This window comes from Bicyclus anynana, chromosome Z (genome assembly GCF_947172395.1).
Source record: "Bicyclus anynana chromosome Z, ilBicAnyn1.1, whole genome shotgun sequence".
NCBI lineage: Eukaryota > Metazoa > Arthropoda > Insecta > Lepidoptera > Nymphalidae > Bicyclus > Bicyclus anynana.
Genome location: NC_069110.1, coordinates 12952419 through 12975880, shown reverse-complemented (window position 1 = coordinate 12975880; position 23462 = coordinate 12952419). Strand labels below are relative to the sequence as shown.

The 23462-nt window shown below is 35.9% G+C and overlaps 1 protein-coding gene across 1 annotated transcript in view; it reads right to left on the bottom strand.

The window, feature by feature from the left end:
- LOC112046299 (transcriptional repressor scratch 2-like) overlaps nt 1–23462 on the bottom strand; it is a 40651-nt gene that overhangs the window by 15325 nt on the left and 1864 nt on the right. The gene's annotated exons all lie outside the window — the stretch shown is intronic.

Here is a 23462-nt window from a genome sequence, read left to right as displayed (position 1 = left end):
ATGACGCGGTATTTAGGTCAGTCAACCTCACTTCCCTAGTTCTTCATAATATGTGGGTAGGTAATTCAGAAAAGCACAGATGTAAGAAAACTTTGAATTTCCCACGTAAAACCGTATATCTTTTTCATTTAGACTGTAAGGGCCATCCATAAATAAAAAAAAAATTAACGGAGCGGAATCGACGAAATGTGACAATATGTAAGTGTAGCAATACCATAATTAATAAATAAATGACAATTTATTTAATTTTTTATTAATTATTATTAGATTACAGTACAGTATATTTTTTTTAGTAAATTAAATAGTTCTAAGATATAATTGTATTAGTTTTAAGTTATGATGTAGTTATGTGTTGTGCTAAAAAATAAATGATTTATATTCTATTCTATTTCATTGCTTTTTAACTATTCTTGTCAAAGCGGCAACAGAGATACAAGTACATCATATCATAATATGGTGAAATTAAATAAAATTTCATTTCATTTCAAAATAAAATTTCATTTAATTTCATTTCATCATCTACGAAAATTTTAACAGACGGACGGATAGCGTAACCTTAATAAAATAGTAAAAGCTAGGTCTCGTGTGAAACTCTTAAATCTTTCTATAATACTATGGGGAGGGAAAAGCGCTTGACTCGGGGTATATATAGATGAAAATAATTTTATGCTCGAGAGGTTTCCGAGCTATCCGCTGACAAAGTATAACAGAGTTTCTATAAATAGACGAAATAAAACTTTTTATTTCTCTCTGGATCTTAATGATTTCATTCTGTTTGGCTGAATACGATATATAGTAATAGGTTAGTTGACAATTTTTTTAATGGTCTTAAGTTCATTATCGCTCTAATACATTACTGAGTAATTAAAGGATTAAGAATATGTTACGACCAGACCTGAGTCATCTATACTAATATTATAAAGAGGTAAAGTTTGTGGGATATTATATGGGATAATCTCTTACTTATATTATAAAGAGGTAAAGTTTGAAAAAAAATTCAAAGACCGTTCATTTCAATTAGTTTACAAGCACGTTTGAGACGTCAAGTTATGTCATTATTTAATGGTAGTAAGTAAAGTCGAAATCTTAAAATTAAAGTTACGAGGGTCCCAAATGCGCCTTGGTCCAAAAAGAGCGCACAACAAACTCAGCCAAGGTTTATTTATTTTTTGTTTATCACCTTTTTACAAACTTATATAGAAATAAGTACACAATCGTATAGTGCAAGAATCGAAAGGAGTGTGGGGTTTCATGCTCCTCCTACCAAGTTAGTCAGCTTCCATTTTAGATTGCATCATCACTTACCATCAGGTGAGATTGTGGTCAAGGGCTAATTTGTAAAGAATAAAAAAAGACTTGGAATAGTTCTCAAAACCCGATAGCAAAAGCAATGCCTAAAGTGAACTGTATAAATCAAATCTTGCACTTTTCTGCGGAATAGGAAGTATCTAGATGTGATAGGATGCCAATATTGCCTTAGTAAATTCTCTACTCGTATTCCCCGAATTAATCTCTCGGGATATTAAACTTAACTATTCGACTTCGCTTAGTGGTTATTGATTTAGCGTGGTCCAATTTGAATAGAGAGTATATAAACGAAATTGCACTTTGATTACCCATTTCATTTATTCTCCTTTCGGCATTAAAAATCGTCTCGTCTCGTCCTCGTCTGTTATTTTTTGGATTTATACGGAAACCAAAAAACACCAATTCTCCGACATAGCTCCACGCGTTTTTCTATAGCGGTCAGCCATAGACAAAAACAAAAAAAATGGCTGTCGAAGCGCGCGCGCGGTCTAATGTTGCCCGCTCATTTTTCAAACTATTAAGTAGGATATTTTTTTTAATTAACCAATAAATAAATAATTAAATAAATTAAAAACAATTTTTTTTTTAACTTTTCGCTTCTATGGTTAATAGAACTATTTCATACCAAACGAGCGAGCGAAAGTATGAAGCCTATAGAATATGCAAACGTTAGGTTGACTATTTAATTCCCGTCACAACTCTTAATATTTTTGATTTAACTTCCTGTTTATTCTCATAAAAAGGTAGTTAAATCGATACTGCTCGTAGTAGTAACTAGCACTGGTCTAACTGGTTTAAAGTTAATTAAAGTCAAGTTAAATGTAATTACCAACACGGTGCTATAGGGTTTTCTGTGAAAAATTAGTGCCAGATATCATCATAGTCATATCCTTGACTGAAATTTTTTAGACAACCCATTGGCAATATGTCTGTCAGCCCGTCAGTCGATTTTACTTCATCCGTTCGGAATCTATGGTGCCATAGACAGACAGACATGTCAAACTTATAGCACCCCTCTTTTTGCATCGGGGGTTAAAAAGAATAAAAACCATAAAATAATGAAAAAATGCAGCTCAAAGGCTTCACGTACCCCAGCCATAACAACCCTAAATTACAAACAATTTTACAGACACTGCTTTGAACCGATTCGCAATATGTACATTGTCAACATTGTCTGGTCACTGTTGACTTGCATAGCCCGCGGGGCGTCGCTCCTACTTTGTGTTAACATGCTCGTAAGTATCGATTTTAGCTTAATAAATTATCATTTTTTTATGTCTTAATGTCGACGTTGAAAAAAACTGCTGATACAAAGCTCTAAAATTTAATACGCTTCATACACAGAATAACGATGATCCAGAAGGACAACAGGTCTTTACAAACAGCGTGGTGAAGCCGATGAAACCAATAATAAAAAAAAAACGTCACGTGTCTTCTCCTCGACGTTGGCATAATTTGTATTACAAAATTTAACACTAACAACAATTACGTCAATTAATATAACAATCAATTATTGCAAAAAAAGGTACTCCATCTTATTTTTAAATTTTTTAAAATATGAATTTTTTAAAAACCGCGTGGCGTCAGCTATTTTATGTATAACTAGCGGACGCAACTTCGTTAGTGTGCAATTGTCTTCCACAAGTCCTTCAACATCTGGCGGTATGAACGATACAAGATTTTTCCAGGCAGATCTATCGTGGACTGCAGTATTGAACATGATCTCATAATCTACGACTTCTGTCCTGGATCATGTTCAATAGTGCAGTCTTTCAAGTCCTCAACGGTGTACTTCCATGTTGCCTTTGGCCAACCACGTCTTCTCCCCCCACTAGGAATGCCACTGGAAGGACTCCTGTGCAACATCAGATCGACGTAAGACATGTATCCAGTTCCAGTTCCTGCGCTCTATTTGTTCGAGAATCAGGTTCTTTGGCGATTCTTAATTTTTTACATTTTAGCCTGGAAAATCCTTAGTTCCCGCGGGCTTTGTGAAAAACTGAATTCCACTCAGATGAAGTCGCGGGCGTCCGCTAATAATTAATATATGGACAATATATTATGGTATTGGACGTCCACTGCGGACATAGGCCTCCACGATCTCGAGCTGCCAGAATCCAGCGGTAGGTATAAATATAATAGACCCATAATAGGCTCACGGCTGAGCTCGAGTCTACTGTCAAAATGAGAGAGGTTAGGCCAATAGTCCACCACGTTGTCCAATGCGGATTGGCAGACTTCACACCCACAAAGAATTAAGAAAATTCTCTGGTATGCAGGTTTTCTTACGATGTTTTCCTTCACCGTTTGAGACACGTAATATTTAATTCCTTAAAATGCACATAACTGAAAAATTGGAGGTACATGCCCCGAACCCACGCCCTTCGGAATCGGAGGCAGAGATCCACTGGCCTATCATATATGCAAAGATATATTACTTATTATTTAAAAGTGGTACTCGTAGGTCATTCATCACGAAATCTCGAAAAACGCTTGACGTATAAAGATGAAGGCAGGAAGTTAGTTTATAATTAGTAGGTATCCGCTAAGGACGAATTTTGCGATAGACACGGATTAAAGTCCGCTTGTAATTATATTTGTATGCAAGAATTGATCGTTTAAATACAAGAAGCTTGCCAGTACAAACGAAGGAAATCGATTAATAATAGATATGACAAGTGAGTGGGCGTCACTTGGCTCGTTCATAGCTCGACAGTCGACTTACTGATTCAGTCAAATGCGCTATTATTCTGGCTAATGCACTAGGCGTGGTTTGCATTTATAATTCACTGGTAAGCTAGTTAAGTCGAGCCTCTATAATTTTACTAGAACTTGATATAGTTGGAGTAAATATTTGCTGTTTTATAAATAGGTGAATGGATTTGAATGAAATATTTTATAACAATATAATGTAGTGTTACAAGTTCAGATTACAGATAGTATTGACATTCATTATTTATGTTATTGTGCAGGGGAGGTGTCAGTGTTCGTATAATATGAATATGAGGGTATTTGCTGACTTGAGCTCAGTTGTTTGTTAGGCAGCGTAGACATCGTCACGCTGCCAGTCGCGTTACATATATTATTGTGCAGCGGAGGTATCAGTGTTCGTATAAATAAGAGGGTATTTAATGACTTGAACTCAGTTGTTTGTTAAGGAGACATCGTCGCCAGTTAAGTTGGTGATTTTGTGAAATAACGTTTTGTGATGTATTTATTTACTATTTTTACTAACAATTGTTTATCATAAATTGTTTAGTGTGGGCATGGATAACATGTCGGCAGGGAAGGTGAGTGTTAATGCATTCTAAAAGGATCCTTTAAACCTACTCCCAAGGTCACAAGTCCTGAAACCTGTTCGAGCTGAACTACCACAAAATAATAGTACAATCACTGGTACTGCTACCCGTCACGTAACTGTACCCCTGTAACTTAAAATTAAAACTCGGAAACCGCATTGGTAACTAGAAAGCACAGTTAATAAAGAGATTTTATTCAACGATAAGTTGCCTTTGGTGTGACACGTGTAAATAGTGTCCCACCTTTCTTGTGGGGGTTGATGCGTTTTACAAACTTTAATTAGCGGCGGCGTATATTTGAGCAAAGTACACCAGTTGTCATTTCATTCAAACATTACACGAATAGAACAGTAGATAACAGCCTATGGACTTACCTTGCTTTTCGGCTTTCTGCGGGCGTCGTGAATGGCTTCTGGATGTCCACGCCGGAATGGCACCACTATAGGATTTCACTAAGTTTTTAGTTCTGCGTAATGTGTAATGACAACTGTCTTTAAACTTTTAATGCGTTGCGTTTGAAGTGCACGACCGTCTTCGAGAGGCGCGAAAATCGGTGTCCGACCGTCGTCAGTCAACGCGTCGCTTCGGTCGACAGCGCGAAAGCGTTTTATGACCTTATTTGGTCATTTTGAAGCATCGATCATTTGATTGGTGGCCGTTGTTAGCCACGCAAAATTGCACCTTACATGATAAGCCATAGGTGTCATCCAACTCTACAGCGCGTTTTTATATTTTCATGAAATGACAACAAGTATATACCTACTTGTACCGGCTCAAGCAGCCTTTAAGGTGGTAACTATCTAGGACCTCAGTGTTGAGAACCAGATCACTACCAGATGAACCAGAGAGGAGAGAGATTAGTTGAACGCAGTAAACACGATTTATTTCAGGGATACAATATTTAATAGTATCTGTATCATCATCATCATCATCATCATCATCATCATCATATCAGCCGATGGACGTCCACTGCAGGACATAGGCCTTTTGTAGGGACTTCCAAACATCACGATACTGAGCACTTTAGCTTCGCGACTCTTTGACCTATGTCGGTGACTTTGGTTCTTCTGCGGATCTCCTCATTTCTGATTCGATCATTCAGAGATACTCCGAGCATAGCTCGTTCGAAAAAAAATAACTGTATAATAAGTTTATATTTATTTCATACTTCATACTAAGTAATGGATAAAGATGGAATCTGTATGTACTATTGCGAATATTTTTTGCTTAAGAACGAGTAAACTGCGTGTACATTTATGAATTAAGCTATCAGCATAACGGAGGAGAGGTGAACTAGGGGTGAAGGAAAAAGAACTTGGGAACATGTGTTTTTTGTCAGTTGAAAAATGTAACTTTTCTAATGATCTGCGCAATTTCTTTTTATTTTACTTGCATAAGATCTTCAGATAATTAATTGGTCCAACCGTTGACGAGTGATGTAAGAATTTTATTAACCGAATTCCAAAAATTCTACATTCTCCTGTATGTGTTTTTTATGTATTTCCGTTATTTGTCGACCGAATTTAAAATTATTTTTTTATTTGAATGGGTATACTTCCATCATGTCAGGATCTGGACAAATCGAGAGGAACTTTCAAAAATCGTAATATTCTTTTCATTAAGTATCTTAATGCACTACGATTTCATAAAGGTCTAGAGTAGGTCTGATGATGCCGAAACATGGACGAGAGAACTCCTCAATGATTTGTAGCAGTTATCTTGTGTTTGGGCTTGATTAATGTTTTTTGCTGAGAACTTTTCATCTGATTGGGTAGCCATTGTCAGTAGGGATCTGATGATGAAGACGAAGGATGTAAACGGGACTCCTCAACGGTTCACAGTAGCTACCATGTGTTTGGGGTTGATGAATTTATATTTATGAGAACTTTACATATATATGGGTTCTCCTCAACGGTTCACAGTTGTGTTTGGGATTGATTAATGTGTATTGAAAAATAAAGAAAATAGAAGCGTTTCCAGGCCGACAAAAAACGTAAATATTTTAATTTAATTAATTAGGATATATTATGTTGAAAAATCAATAAACTAAAAAATTATAGCTTTGCAATTTCCTGGTTAGGCTACGAACTTTTCAAATACCCCACGTAGTTTTTATTACAATCGCAAATTATTAAAACGTAATGTACCTATATTAACATTAATAAAATACTTCTACTAATTAAAATATAAAATATTGTTTATGAAGGATTGCTTTTTTCTTATAAACAAAGAAAGATTAAGAAAGAAGAATAGATAAAGAAAGAACAAAGAAGAATAAATAAGATTAAGCAACCAAAAGCAAGTTTAGTATATTGATGGTTAATTAATATTATGAATCCGATTCCTTTATCCTAGGGGTGGACGAGATTGCTTTAGAAATAATATAAATACGGGGATATAATATAGCCTACGACACTCACAAATAAGGCTATAGATATTTGGTGAAATAAATTTTAAAATCGGTTCGAGTGATCCCGATATTATCTACGACCTCAAAAACATTACCTCTCGTATAAAATTAACTTTACCTCTCGTATTAAACTATAGATTTGGAAATCAATTGCCATTCACAACTGATATATCAATATTTCACATCACTATACACTATCTATACTAATATTATAAAGCTGAAGAGTTTGTTTGTTTGATTGAACGCGCTAATCTCAGGAAGTACAGGTCCGATTTGAAAAATTCTTTCAGTGTTAGATAGCCCATATATCGAGGAAGGCTATAGGCTATATTTTATCCCCATATTCCTACGGGAACGGGAACCACGCAGGTAAAACCACGGGGTGTCGGCTAGTACAGTATATACAAGTATAAATAAAATATCGAAAGTTCATTTGGTACTCCAAGTCTATAAGCCCTCATCGTTAAAAAAGCGTTCAAATTCAAAAAATGCATTCCCAGTATATGTTCACACGACGGCGTTTTTAAAACACGACGCTTTTCTTCGAGCATTGTTGAATATAAAATTTTGGGGTTGGAAATAGCCCTTCATTTCACTTCAAACAACAAAACTCTCGTGCGAATGAAGGCTAACGTTCTATAAGATTGTGTATTGCGTAGATGCAATCAGTCAGTGAAGCTCGGATGCCGGAGTAGCGGACCGTGAAACGAAGGTCACTTATTGATTTTCTGATCCACAGTGCCGCATGAAACCATTTACGGTAGGCCGAATTAATTCTGAAAGCAGGGCTTATTTGACGGCTATTAATTATAATGAACTTTGTATCCGTGCATACAGTTTTATTAAACGAAATTATCACAAAAGATCCAGATAGATATCTATATCAGATAGATATCTATATCTATCTCGGTAATCAGTTATGTATTAAAAAGTATCTTTACAATACTAGTATGTAAAAATGAATCTTTAATCTTCCTAAGCGCCAATCTCGATAACGGCTGAATTGATTTCGCTAATTCTTTTTTTAGAATACTCCTTGAAGTACGAGGATGGTTCTTAAGAAAAGTTATTTTTTTTAGGGTAGGTGTAGTGTAAGGGTAGGTTAGGGGTAGGGGTAGGGTAGGTGTAGGGTAGGAGTAGAGTAGGGATAGGGTAGGGTAAGGTAGCGCTAGGGTAGGGGTAGGGAAGAAGTGCACAAATGTGAAAGCGAAGCTTGACCGGGTCCGCTAGTAAAAAAATACATCTTAATAACAAAATTTATCTACTAGCTACTACTTAAGTAATGAAATAATAAAATAAATTATACCATTACTTTTCTTTACTAGACAGTTTTATCAAGTAATTGTCTTACTGTTACAGAGATTGGATTCCTATCGTTATAAAAAAAAATGCTCGTAAACTATCTTTACGTGCATGATTTTAATATAAATTAAAGGTAATACAGTAAATTGTTATTATTTTTTCAAAACAGATTTACCTGTAATATATTTCTGTTAATTAAATCGCCCCAAAACGAGTGCCTGTCTGAACTTACACAATAAATACTTTACTTACTTTTACGTTAATTTTGCAACAAAGTATTGTTAGTTTTTGAATAAGTTGAATGACATAAAAATGTGAAAGAAACACAACAAAAATGCAAAACTCACAATCAATCTATTCCTTCATCATTATCAACCCATATTCAGATCACTGCTGACCTCGAGTCTCCTCAGAATAAGAGGGGCTTAGCCAATAGTCCACCACGCTGGCCCGATGCGTATTGGCAGACATCACACTCGCAGAGAATTAAGAAAAATCGCTGGTATGCAGGTTTTCTCACGTTGTCTATCGTTCACCGTTTAAGACACCTCTGGAATCGGAGGCAGAGGTCATATCCACTGGGCTATCACGATTATTCCTTACAGGTGAAATATTATTCAAAGCAGTTCGTTAGTAGCAGCCTTATACCTGTATTATGGTTATTCATTTTCGAAAACAGAATTCTACGCTTACAAAGCCGACGGTGTCTGATGTTGTAGATATAAGGCTAGATGCTCACGGCATTGTCCGGTGCGTGTTTTATCGTGAACGTCGATAGATACATAGATATCTATGGCATTACGTTTTTTGCAGTGACGTCATAGGAACGGTACTATGAACGACGTGTATGTCGATATGGATTATGGTTCCAATATACTCCATCAATCAATCAATCAATTTATTTATTTGCAGATATATGCGTACCTACATATACAGGTGGTCGGTTGATGTAAATGGTAAATGTATCTTGTACTCTTTTAATATACTCATTTTTATGAGACATTCGGGTAAAATTAATAAAAATTAAAATTCGTGTAAGGTATTAAATCAAAAATTGCATACTAATTCTGTTGTTAATTAAAACTATACAGTTATTAGAGTCTGTTAAAACTAGAAAGTAAGAATTTCTTATGGTCTATCCTATGGTGTGTGTGGTTTCGTTATCGTTATTTTTATGCATTACCTAAGGGATTAAAGTGATAGCTTAATCTACGGAACCCTACACTGCGCGTGGCCCGACGCTCACTTGGCTGGTTTTATTATAGTAAATTTACTTGTGCTCAAACCGATAAAATTTTAATTTTAGGGTGGTGGGAGGCTTTAGCAGTTCCACCCTATCGGCAAAGATTTATCGTTCCGGTACGATGTCGTGTAGAAACCGAAAAGGTGTGGACTTTTAACCCTCCTCCTGACAAGTTAGCCCGCTTCCATCTTAGACTGCATCATCATTTACCATTGTAGTGTATTGTATTGTAGTTCAGGTGAGATTGTAATCAAGGGCTAACTTGTAAATAATTAAAAAAAAGAAGAATATAAATTAGGGGAGAAATGGGTAGGACGAGTGGTATGCCGTGTGTATCTAGCCTAAGTTGTTAACAGACAATGGGTGCAGTGTTGCCCCGTCTGACATTATATTCAACCCTGAATGCGACGAGGTGGCTAATGCCTGCCTAGCCGGACATTCATTAGCAAATTGGTCGGTTACATTGTTTCGTCTCGTCTACCACACTCACATCGACATGCCGATTAATATTATTATTACTCTGTTTAACAGATGATTATACCTATTATTCGTGAACGGTGTTCACGAATAATAGGTATAATCAAAACAGATTAAGCTTAATGTTCGTTCGATTATGTTGTTAAATATTTCATATAATACAGATATCAAAACTTTTGAATGGTACAATATAGTTGACTAATTATATTTTTATCATTATCAACCCATAGACAACACGCTGGCCCAATGCGGATTGGCAGACTTCACACACGCAGATAATTAAAAGAATATTCTCTGGTATGCAGGTTTCCTAACGATGTTTTTTCTTAACCGTTTGAGACACGTGGTATTTAATTTCTTAAAAGGCACACAACTGAAAAGTTGAAGGTGTATGCTTCGGACCGAATTCGAACACGCCCTCCGGAATTGGAGGCCGAGGTCATATCCACTGGACAATCACGGTTGAGTGAACCCCTTTCATTCATATAATTAGCAGGATCATTTTACAATACATCTAAACTAATCACACTAATATTATACAAGCGAAAGTTTGTGTGTAAGTGTGTATATTTGTTTCTCCTTTGTGTTGCGACTAATGAAGCCGCATTTACTCTGGATTATCATGATGCTACAAATTTAATTCCATGAGGACAAAGTCGCGGGCGTCCGCTAGATGTTTATAATAGGGATGATGACAGTTTTTTAAATTGTATATAAATTACGAGTATGCTAATAGTAAAGCAATTTTGTAAAAGTAACAGGATATCTGCGATCATTACTTTCGGAGTTACAGGGATTTAGAGGGTCAGATTTGTGGCGCTGCCGCGGAAAACGCCCCATACAAAATGGTACGAACTTATGACGTCGTAGGCAATTAATGAACGCATGGGCGTTTAAACAAAATTACTAATATCTTTGTTATTTCTGTGTTTATGTTTATAGTTCATATATTAAAAAAATGTCACATTTAATGTAAGGAAGCTAAAACTATATGAATTTTCATCTAATTACGATAAAATATTTTTAATAGATTTTGAAATTTTATAATCTTATTTATTTTGCAAATATCCAGTCAATCTTTGCTTTTTATGTATAAATTAGTTTACATTGACCATATTTACCCGAATGTATCGTTAAAATCAATATATTCAAACCTAGTCATCATCCCCATTGGAGTATCAATCAAACCTTGTATCCGAGAATGTTTTGAATTAATCTCGACATAATCACCTGTACTGTACGCCTATACACGTGCTCCGGTCGGTGGATCACCCCTTTTACTACCCCTTGTAACTATGGCAACCAGCAAATTGGAAGAGTGAAGCGATGTATTTATAGTTATGATGTCTAGTAAGCAGTACATCTGCAGAGATTAATAATGATGTATGTTTAGGTATACTATACTATCGAACAGGGGCGTAGCTAGTAGTATCCAAGATACGGGGTCCTCGGACTACAGGCCCCTCATGTGTAAGCAAAAATAAATAAAACGAATTCCATTCTCACTTAATCTGGTTCTGCCCGGAAAAGAAAAAAGGAAAAGGAATTTTCACTTCCGATTTTTTTTTTATTTTTTTTTATTCTTTACAAGTTAGCCCTTGACTACAATCTCACCTGATGGTAAGTGATGATGCAGTCTAAGATGGATGCGGGCTAACTTGTTAGGAGGAGGATGAAAATCCACACCCTTTCGGTTTCTACACGGCATCGTAACGGAACGCTAAATCGCTTGGCGGTACGTCTTTGCCGGTAGGGTGGTAACTAGCCACGGCCGAAGCCTCCCACCAGCAAAAAAATGAAAATGATAAAAGTATGAAAAAAAACCGTTTTCTTCCTAGGTTAAGCGTGCGCCCAAAAGTTAAGTTTAGTTAGTTAGGTGTCGATTTATAATTGATTCGATTTGAGAAGGTTACTGAGCGTGTCTACTGTCAAGGAACTATAGTGAAACAGGTCTGAGTTCGAAATAATATTGAAAAGGTTACAGTATGAAAATATATAATATTAGGCGGACTACTTATTTAGGAACTGAGTGCCAATGTCAAGCGACCACGGGTGAGTGGCGTTAAAAAGTCGATGGTGGACGTGGAAATGTAAACTTGCTTACGCAGCGTTGAGCGTCTTAATAAGGCTTGTTACAACATAGCCTTATGCCGCTACACTGTAGCCTCAATAGCTCAACGGTAAGAGCGGTTGGACTGATCACCGAGAGGTGGTGGTTCGATCCCCGCCCTGTTGGTCTAGTCATACATATTTAATAGATATGGCAAATATTTTTTTTTTTTTTAAAATACACTAGGTTAAGTCATATTTATTTTAAGCATTTTTGTTTCTTTTGCGAGAAATCTTTATCCTTTATTATCATTTGGACCTCCTAACTAATTTCGATACAGTACCCCTCCAAGGTACGCTACGCCACTGCTATCGAATAAACCTTTCAAATAAGGCGTATTGCTCCTACGATGACAGATTCGACCTTGATTCGACACTTAACTAGACGCACAGAACAAATGACGCTAAAAGCTAATGATTACTTCCTAAATTGATTGCAATTATTACTTTTTTAAAATTAACTGTTAATGATTCCTTCCTAAATTAATTATTTACAATTAATAAAGTTGTGTGCATTTTAAGAAATTAAATATCACGTGTCTAAAATGGTGAAGGAAATCATCGTGAGGAAACCTGCATACCAGAGAATTTTCTTAATTCTCTGCGTGTGTGAAGTGCCAATCCGCTTTGAGCCAGCGTGGTGGATTATTGGCCTAACCCCTCTCATTCTGAGAGGAGACTCGAGCTCAGCAGTGAGCCGAATATGGGTTGATAACGAACGAACTTCCTAAATCTTTGTCATAGATAGAATGCATGCGTATAGCTATAATGAACGCCTATTGTAATTATTCTTAATAATTTTCTAATAGAGATATGTCACTAGCGAGTCACAACTGAGGCGAACAAAAGCAGCTAATTGTCTTAATTTCATTGAGTCGCATAGTAAACAACGAAAGTTATTTAAATAAATAGTACCAATAAATATTGTATACAATGTCGAGTTGTGTGTTCAGGAACTGTAAAAACTGTATATCCACATACATATAATGGTGTTAAAAACAAAATTGCGCACGTCTGGAGTAGCTAAATTCGGATCACTTTTTGTGGTGATTTTGTATTCACGTAACATATCTATTATATAAAATATCGTTGATCATTCCAGTAAACGATATTATTGACAACGTTGGTTCTATTTCTACTGATGGCTATTGCCCGGAACAAATGGAATTTGGTTTAATTTTATCTAAAACTCCTTAGAACAGCAACGAATAAATAAAGCTTTATTTGTAAATTTCCCAACATTAATTATAATTATTTCGGTCTCTGCTCGGCGGTTTTAATAGGTTTCAAATTCGAAACTCGATATTCGCCAAACCACAGATAGCTCTTTCTGTATTTTAAGCTCTTGCTATGCAGTTAATTGTAGCACGTAAGCTTTCTGTCAGTGAATATAAGTTTTTCCTAACCAGTGGCGGATTTGCCCATAAGCCTAGTAGGCCCGGGGCCTAGGGGGCCCGGGAGGGGTAGGGCTATGGGGGCCAGATGTAAGGGGCATCCATTCGTGACAAAAAATGTGGGAATAAGCAATGAAAAATTACCAATTTTCACCAATTACAATACTTTTTAATTATCTTTCTTTTTTCTTAGAACTTAAAACTGTTTGAAATGTTTTATTTAAATAGGCAATTATCACTAACACTTTGTAAAATATTACAAAACCTATTGATTTTGATAAAAGTCATTAAAACATATTTTTTTAATTGTCACTCCATTCAATTAATTTAAACCTATTGATTTTGATAAAAGTCATTAATTTTTTTTTAAATTGTCATTTCATTCAATGCAAATGCATCATATTACCTACTAGCTGACACCGCGCGGTTTTACCCGCGCAGTTCCCGTTCCCGTAATAATATGGGGATAATATATAGCCTATAGCCTTTCTTGATAAAAGGAAAAAAACTGAAAGAATTTTTGAAATCAGACCAATAGTTCCTGAGATTAGCGCGCACAATCAAACAAACAAACTCTTCAGCTTTATAATATTAGTATATATAAAGATGCTGAGAGTGGGGCGGCTGGTACTTTGGGGTCTAGGGCGGCCAAGACAAATCCGCTACTGCTCTTAGTTAAGAGTTCATTTCAAACAAAATATTTGCATTTTATAGTTATAAAATGCAAATATTTAAATTTAAATTTCTCAACAAAGCGTGCAATATTCACTTCGCTCAAATACTCAAATGGAACGGCTTCTATTAAGTTTATGATATAATTCTCATTCTACGCTTCATACTATTTTGTTCAAGACTATTATTGTCTTTATGAATCTCTGCTTTTGTGAGTAAAACGAGTAGTACGAGAACGAGAGAGAATACGTACTTTGCGTTGAACAAACACTAGAACTAATTATTAAATGCTTTAATTTTTGATTTCAATGAAAGCTAAGAGATGACTATTATATTCATCCCTTTGTTTTTAAATCCTTTTGTTATTATGTTAGGAGTCCTGTTTATATCTCATTCAGTCACTTTTGTTTGAAATTATATAAACAAAAACAGGAGGACAGTTTGACCATTCATCATCATTATGAACCCATATTCGGCTTACTGCTGAGCTCAAGTCTCCTCTCAGAATGAAAGGAATTAGGCCAATAGTTTACCACGCTGGCATAATGCGGATTGGCAGGCTTCACACACCTAGAGAATTTTCCTCACGATGTTTTTCTTTCTTTCACCGTTTTCAACCCCTCCACCATTATAAGAGGTTGAATTTTAAAAATTCTTGAATTACATTATATTTCGATTTCTTCAAGCAAAGTTTTAAACTGTAGCTCTAAGGACTTTCTATAGAAACTTTCAACCCCTTTTTATTTTAGGGTCCAGCCGTTTAGCCGTGAAAAGGTAACAGATAGACAGACAGACTTACTTTAGCTTTTATAATATTAGTATAGAATATTTAACAATACATACTACAAAGCAGCCAGCGCCTTTACATCCTACATACATATCTACATAATATAAAACAAGGTCCGCCTGTCTGTTCGCAATAAACTAAAAAGCTACTGTACGGATTTTCATGAAGTTTACACCGATAGATAGAGTGATTCATGAGGATAGTGTAGCTATATTATTAGGACGATTATTGGAAAAGTCAAAAAATGTCAAGCTATCTAGGAGCTTTCATAAAAAATATTGCCTTTTGAGATAAAACAATGCATGCTGGAATACTTATAACTGGGTGTGACTATAATTAATAAAAAACATTTTTCGTAGAAATTGAGAAAGTTAAAAACGGTGCAACTCCTAGATATAATCCAGTGTAATCCCAGTGTAAAGATTGCGCAATCAATCTCCTGACAATTTATATTATCCTATTACTCCGGGCTCTTTATAGTGACTTTAATTCATAAACAATAATAAATATTTTTCGTAAACGTAACTAAGAAAGTTTATAAATCACCTTGCGTTACTATTTGGAGTAACGCAGTAGTAAAAATTTTGTAGTTTGTTATCCTGGTTCTCAGGATTCATTAAAGTGACTTTAATTCATAAACAATAAATATATTTCTTAAACGTAAGTAAGAAAGTTTATAAATCACCTTGCGTTACTATTTGGAGTAACGCAGTAGTAAAAATTTGGTAGTTTGTTTGGCAAAAGCAAAAGCGTTACGTGACGATTTTTGCCTTTACACACTGCTATAACGCACAAAAGGACTTCGTTCCAAATCGAAGGGTTTATTTATAAAAACTTTTTCTGTTAAAAAAGATGGTGAAAAAGGGAAAACAAACAATGAAACATAATAACACTATAAATAAAATTTGTACATATCTTTTGTACTGCAGTAGAAAATTCACGTGGAAAAAGTTTGTTATTACGTAAGTTGTTGCGGCAGGCGGTATTTGAACATAAACTGTATACTGCCAAATGTCTAGAACAGTCTATAACCATTGGCGTATCTAGGGTTATTTCCCAGGCCCACCTTAAGGGGCCAACCCCAGACATACCGCTGAACAGAGTTGACGCTGATTATAGAAATGTCGACTGATTTTATTGATTTTTCTTTGTATATTTTGTATTTTGGCGTCCATCATAGTATTTTAAATCGGTAGCCCAGAATTCTAGAGTGAGCACTGGACCATTCTAGGATGGGTCCGGCCCACCCGGCCCACCCGCTATATACGCCTATGTCTATAACATAGATTACCAAAGTGGTCGATATTGATCCTTGTCGAAAAGAAAATTAGAAATATTAATAAAAAGATAAGTTAACAATTAATTATTATATAGTAAAGTGAGTTTGTGTGTTTGTAAACCTAAGAATAGGTGTAGATTTACGGCCTACGTGGCGCAGTGGAATCCGCAGTGTGATTTACTAGACGGAAGCCCTGGGTTCGAACCCCAGCTGGGCCGTATGGGGCTTCGGCCGTGGCTAGTTACCACCCTACCGGCAAAGACGTACCGCCAAGCGATTTAGCGTTCCGATACGATGTCGTTTAGAAACTGAAAGGGGTGTGGATTTTCATCCGACTTCTAACGAGTTAGCCCGCTTCCATCTTAGATTGCATCATCACTTACCAGATGAGAGTAGTCAGGGCTATTTGATTATTTTTTTTTCTTATTATTCTAAAGTACCAATTTTGCACTAGCTTACTTATGTGACTAATTACTGATTTAACTTTAACCTAAACTTATAATATATGATTATAATACTAAGACAATGCCCAATAACTTAATCTTAGTATTTCACTAACTATTACGTCTTTAGGTCACTTTGTTCACATGATCTTCCATGTAGCACTTAATACTACACTATCACTAGTCACTAAACAACTCAAATGGTTTGATCCGTTTAGGTCTTTTCATTGTATTCGTAACGGGCTATTTGTACAGAATAAAAAGAAAAGGAGAGCTGTGATAGCCCAGTGGATATGACCTCTGCCTCCAATTCCGGAGGGTATGGGTTCGAATCCGGCCCTGGGCATGCACCTCCAACTTTTCAGTTGTGTGCTTTCTTGAAGATTGAAGAAAAAACATCGTGAGGAAACCTGCATACCAGAGAATTTTTCTTAATTCTCTGCGAGTGTAAAGTCTGCCAATCCGCATTGGGCCAGCGTGGTGGACTATTGGCCTAACCCCTCTCATTCTGAGAGGAGACTCGAGCTCAGCAGTGAGCCGAATATGAGTTGATAATGTTAAAATAGAAAAAATAAAGAATGATGGTCCTCCTGTGGATAAAGAAAAATAATATATTGTTTAATTTATTTTTTTAATAGATTTCATGGGTTCGCTAATTGAATTGATGTTGATTAAACGTCGTCTCCTCTATACGCCACCCTCCATTCATCCGCGCTCGTATTGATAAATACAAAACGGGGACCTATTCGCGTCGGACAAATTAATTTGCATCTGATGCGATGTGTGTGTGTGTGTGTGTGTGTATGTGGGGGGGATGTATCTGACACATCGAATATCCGGAAGCACGGAATTTATAAAGGAGATGGTCCATTTCAGGTCCACTCTGGTACCCCGTATCATTAAAATTTTAAAAATACAAGGATCTTATTAAAATTTATATTATTTCGTATTTTCACCGCGGCTAGTTGCCTCGACTAGTGACAGAAGGGTTGGCTTATTTTTTGCGCAAAGGATCTGTCCAGCGCGGAAATGCAGCCAGTATTCTTGCCACCATTCCACGTGGGCATAATTTGTATAGTTATTAGGATAAGTTAGCTTAAGTTCCTTATTGTATTCTTTCTCAATAAAAAAAAATATTAAATTGAATAAATGTGACTAAATAAAAAGAAATAAATAAAATTAAAACCCAAGTTTTTGAGTTATATCAAGATGGCGTCCTTAAATCAACTGTCACGTGACAATTGACAGCAAACGAGCAAACGTCAAATCGATTACTGCATTGAAAACGTCATCAATCCGCCATTATTACCCATAATAGTGTTGCATTTATATGGAGATAATGAATATTATTTCGAAAGAATTAAAGTAAATTCGTAAATTTGTATACTCAAAAATAGTTCAAAAAATATTTTCTTTTATTTCCACTAGGGTACAATGACTGATTCTGTGTGATTCATACAATTTTAAACCATCTCATTTATTTTTCCGACACAATTCTTCACGCCTTGTCCCACAGAAACTCTATAATTTTTCGTGATAATAGTATTCTAATTGTTTTTTCAAAATGGCAGGCACCCGAGGCTACGACTGCGTTAAATTTTATTTATCACAAATCTCACGGGAACCATGATTATTTCCGGAATAAAAATTACCCTATGTGTTAATCCAGAGTGAAATCTGTTACCATTCCAAATATCAGCAAAACACACACACACACACAATCGCCTTTAAAATTAGTGTGAAGTGATTAGTATAGATTATTACCGTTTACAATTTTGGACCATCTCCTTTAGCGTTCTGTTCGGTGTTCCGGAGTATATTAAGGGATTGGGGAGTACTCGTATTAATACAAATTGTATAAGCACACGTCATTCGCATCGAAACACAAACAGTTTTGGCGAACATTTGATACAACACGTTAGATTGTAACGTATGTAGTCTGAATAATGCATCTTTGCACTGGTCTTGTTGTCAGAGATTATATAGAATAGAATAAATGGATGGACCTGCCAATGCATAGCTTTAAGCAATGTGTTAAAACATTTACTAAGTCGAGGTTACTACACCATTGATACTTGGAGGATGGATGTTGGATCAGCTTCCACCTTTACACAGGAAGTAAAACTATAAGAAATTGTAATTGTTACCTATATGAGCAACTGTTGAGTTTCTTGCCGGTATCTTCTCAGCAGAACCTGCCTTCCGAACCGGTGGTAAAATTCTTACAAATAGTTAACTGACATGTCAAAAGTGCTTGTAAACTGTGTGCCTAGTGGGAGTTTCCAATATTTTCATACTATTACTATCACGTTGACGTAAACGAAAATTTATATGGAATTGAAACAGATGTGCAGTAGTGCCACTAGATGGCGCTTTTTCAATTCTTTAGAAATTCGTGTTTACGTTACGTGACAGTAACAGTATCAAACTACCACTAGGCCCTCTGAGCCTATGAATTTTGATGAGTTTGATTGAATGAGCCTTTGAAATAAATGAATTTTGAATTTAGACTAGTGAAGTTACACAGTGTGCTCAGGAGTATTTCATAACACTAGTTTTATATTATTTATTAAGGAAAATTAATTAAAAATGTCTAAGGAACATGTGTTCTAAAATAGTTTCGGAGTAAAACATATTTCTTTTGTAAATAGATGTTAAATTGTGTCCCTTATATCGCCTCCTTATATACCTAGTGAAACATATTCATTGATAAATATCCTGAAGTAGCTTTCTAGTGAAGTGTCAGTTGCAATATTTCGTCGATATCGACAGTACTACCACTACGATTACGTATCTTAAAATGCAAGGATAGACAAAACCGTGTGTTACATGGATACGTCGAATTATTTGAATTACTTTGTATGAAAACATAAAAAAAAAATTTAGTTAAAAAAAGTAGTTATGCAGTTCGGCTCCTATAAGTGGACTTTCAACATCTTGAAGTTATGGGAATTACTCCCGAGCGTACCTTGTACGAGTATAGTTGTTATTGACGAATGTTTTTAATGAACGTGACATGTAATGCCTCCTAAAGTTCTTATAAACCCTCCACACCGCACTTTAAAATGGATAATAATGACTGATTCCATCGATATAAATCATAAGATGACCCCCTTTATATTAAAGAACGCACAATGTTATGTCATTACTCTAAGACGTGCACGCACATCTTAACGTATTAAGCACATGCTGAGACTTAAAAAAATATTTAACTGTCTTTTTCTTGTTTAATCCCTTATGCCTTTGTGATTATTTTAGAAGTGTAAAAACACAAGCCGCAATGCGAATAATGAGAAAGCTGTTACTTTTCATTCGTACAAAAGTATTTGAGAAACCAATGACATTTCCGCGACGCTTCGAGGCCCATCTAACGATCTACGATCGATGGCTGATTCTGAAACGGTAGCGTTGATCCTCTTCCATATCCGTTCCAATCAACGTATTTCTTATCGAAAACTGAGTCGAATGGATCCGCATTTTTTAATTTCCTATGACGCCTAAGACTCAGGCGTCGTATCTATACTAATATATAAAGCTGAAGAGTTTGTTTGTTTGATTGAACGCGCTAATCTCAGGAACTACTGGTCCGATTTGAAAAATTCTTTCAGTGTTAAATCGAGGATGGTTATAGGCTATATATTATGCCCGTTTTCGTACGGGAACGGGAACCACGGGGGTAAAACCGCGCGGCGTCAGCTAGTCATATAATAAGACTTCTGACATTTCTATTTCCTGTTCCATTTGTCATTTTTGAAATTTTAATAGTCACAAAACCTTTTTATCTGCGTGTTTATTTCATCAAATCAATCTAAAAATCATAATGAATATAAAAATTGATTTCACCAAAATAATTTTTTAAATCGATCCAAAAATGACGGAAATATCGCTGAACATACATAAAAAACAAACGTACTTTTTGTAAACCAAATTTCAAATATTCAATTTAATTTCAAATCAAATTAATTTCAAAATCAAGCGTTCAAGTAAAGCTACGTTTAAATCTTGTGACTGAATCCAATGCGAATACAGGAAATTAAATGATTCCCGATTGAGCAAGGATATACGAATGAAAAAAGAAAATCGATTCTAAATGGAAATTGGAATTAATACCTATACAATTTTATTAGAGGCTAGCTGACGCCGCGCGGTTTCACCCGCGTGGTCCCCGTTCCCGTTTGAATACGGGGATAAGATATAGCCTATAGCCTTCCTCGATAAATGGGCTATCTAACACTGAAAGAATTTTTCAAATCGGACCAGTAGTTCCTGAGATTAGCGCGTTCAATCAATCAAACAAACAAATAAACTCTTCAGCTTTATAATATTAGTATAGATATATAAAATGCGAACGAAATTTGCTCCTACAAAATAAAGGAGATTTAATATTCTTTTTAATTAATTTCATGTTTTTATTGACTAAAAATATAAGCTTTGTACTCAACCTAATCGCATTGACATTTTTAACAAAGGGTATTAAAATATAAAATTTAACAGGTGACATTCGAATTAGCCCTCATTCGCACGAGAGTTTTTTTTAACGGAAGTTAAAAAGCGTTCAAATACAACAAATGCATTCCCAAGTAATGTACACACGACAGCGTTTTTAAAACACGATGCTTCTTTATCGAGCAGTGCTGCATTTTTAATTTTGGGCGTTGGAAATAGACTTTCATTCAATTTCATACTATACGCTACGCCCACTAACGCTGGGTTTTATCGCATCGCTTTTTTAACTCTCGTGCGAATTAAGCCTTATTCTCGGCGGAATTCAGTAGTAATTGGCTTGAGACTGGTCTGGGAATAGGCTTGAGCTAGTTATTTGTAAGGGGACAATTTCAACGCTCAGGCGCGGGGAGTCTGTGCCTGAAGCGTAAACGAAATATGCTCTGAGCTGTGTTGTGTATACTCCGCACCATGAAACAATACAAGTTTGGAATTGAAATAGATTTTATTTTAGATTAACACTTTTTATCCCGGAAAAAATCATGGTTCCTGTGGGATTTGTGATAAACAGAGTCGCGGGCATCTGCTAGTTATTTATAAATAATATAGCACTCAGTTTCCGAGTATTTGAGTGTCCACGCAACCGATTATTTATTAACCCTTAAAAGCTACAATGTTGTTTTTACACCCAGGTGACTTTTTTTTCATTCTTAACGTAGGGCCTTGCATTGAGATGTCGTGTATTATCCTAAGAATAAGTTGACAGTGGGTCTAGAATACGTGGTAGAATAATTTTTGCGCGAGCTCTGGTTTTGATATATACACGCGTTTCTACACCCATTGTAGCCTTTAAAGGTTAATATTACTAATAGGCAAGATTTGATTTGTTTGTTTATTACTGAAGGATGCACCTAGGATCATAGAGGATTTATTTGGTCTAGACCGGCATAAATTCATAAATATAAGTCATAGTTCATTTATTTCATTTAGGTTTAGGTAACGTAAGCACTTTCGAAACGTTAGGTATGGTAGGGTAGGGTAGGTGTAGGGAGGGAGTAGAATAGGACAGGGGTATGAAATGAGTCAAAGCGAAGCTTTCTGCTAGTTTTCTATATCGTCATCAACCCATATTCGGCTCACTGCTGAGCTCGAGTCTCCTCTCAGAATGAGAGGGGTTAGGCCAATAGTCCACCACGCTGGCCCAGTGCGGATTGGCAGACTTCACACACGCAGAGAATTAAGATAATTCTCTAGTATGCAGGTTTCCTCACGATGTTTTCCTTCACCGATTTAGACACGAGATATTTAATTTCTTAAAATGCACACAACTGAAAAGTTGGAGGTGCATGCCCCGGACCGGATTCGAACCCACACCCTCCGGAATCGGAGGCAGAGGTCATATACACTGGGCTATCACAGCTCTTATTTATTAGTTTTCTATATAGTTCGAGTAAACAATTATTATTATTATTTATGTAGGTACGTCCTCAGTAAGATTCGCAGACTGTATGACACCTTGTGTGTTTTCTATGAACGCTGGACAGCGAAGAAGTGTTTTACCCCACAAAAACTGTTATTAAAACATTTATTACACTCTGTATAATTACAATTTTCATATCAAGTCCTTTCAGAAAACAGATCAGCTAAGATTCATAGTTTTTAATATTCTATAAATATAACTACTATATTGTGTTGAGCGCGTTAAGCCTGAACCCTGTTCGTGCAAGGAGTCTACGGCACTTTCAGAATCAGTAAAAAACGCTGTGAAATACTGAGCATTTCTTTCTTTTTTAAGAAAAATTCTCGGACCGGAGTGGAGTAGAAGTTGGTAGTATCTTTATTTAACACTCGCCGCGGGATTACTTGAAGAATTTCGTGTTAAAAATTCAGAACGAAATATTTATATCGACTAAAATGTAGTCATTTTTATTGTTTATTTCAATGTTACCGCAGCCGAATTAAATAAAAATTATTACATCTTGTGTAAAATGTAATAATAAATGTTCTGATACCAGTTTTTTTTGGGGTAAAACACTTTTTCGCTATCCAGCGTTCATAGAAAACACACAAGGTGCTGATGACGTAGCTACACAAATAATAATAAAAAATTGTTTACTCGAATTCTATAGAATACCGGGTCAAGCTTCGCTTTGACTCCCTCCCTACACCTACCCTACCCTATCGTAACATACTCCCTACTCTACCCTTACCTTCTCCTACTCAACCCCAACCTTACCCCTGCCCTAAGTATCCTATGTCCGTCTCCTGGTTCTAAGCTACCTCCCCACTAATTTTT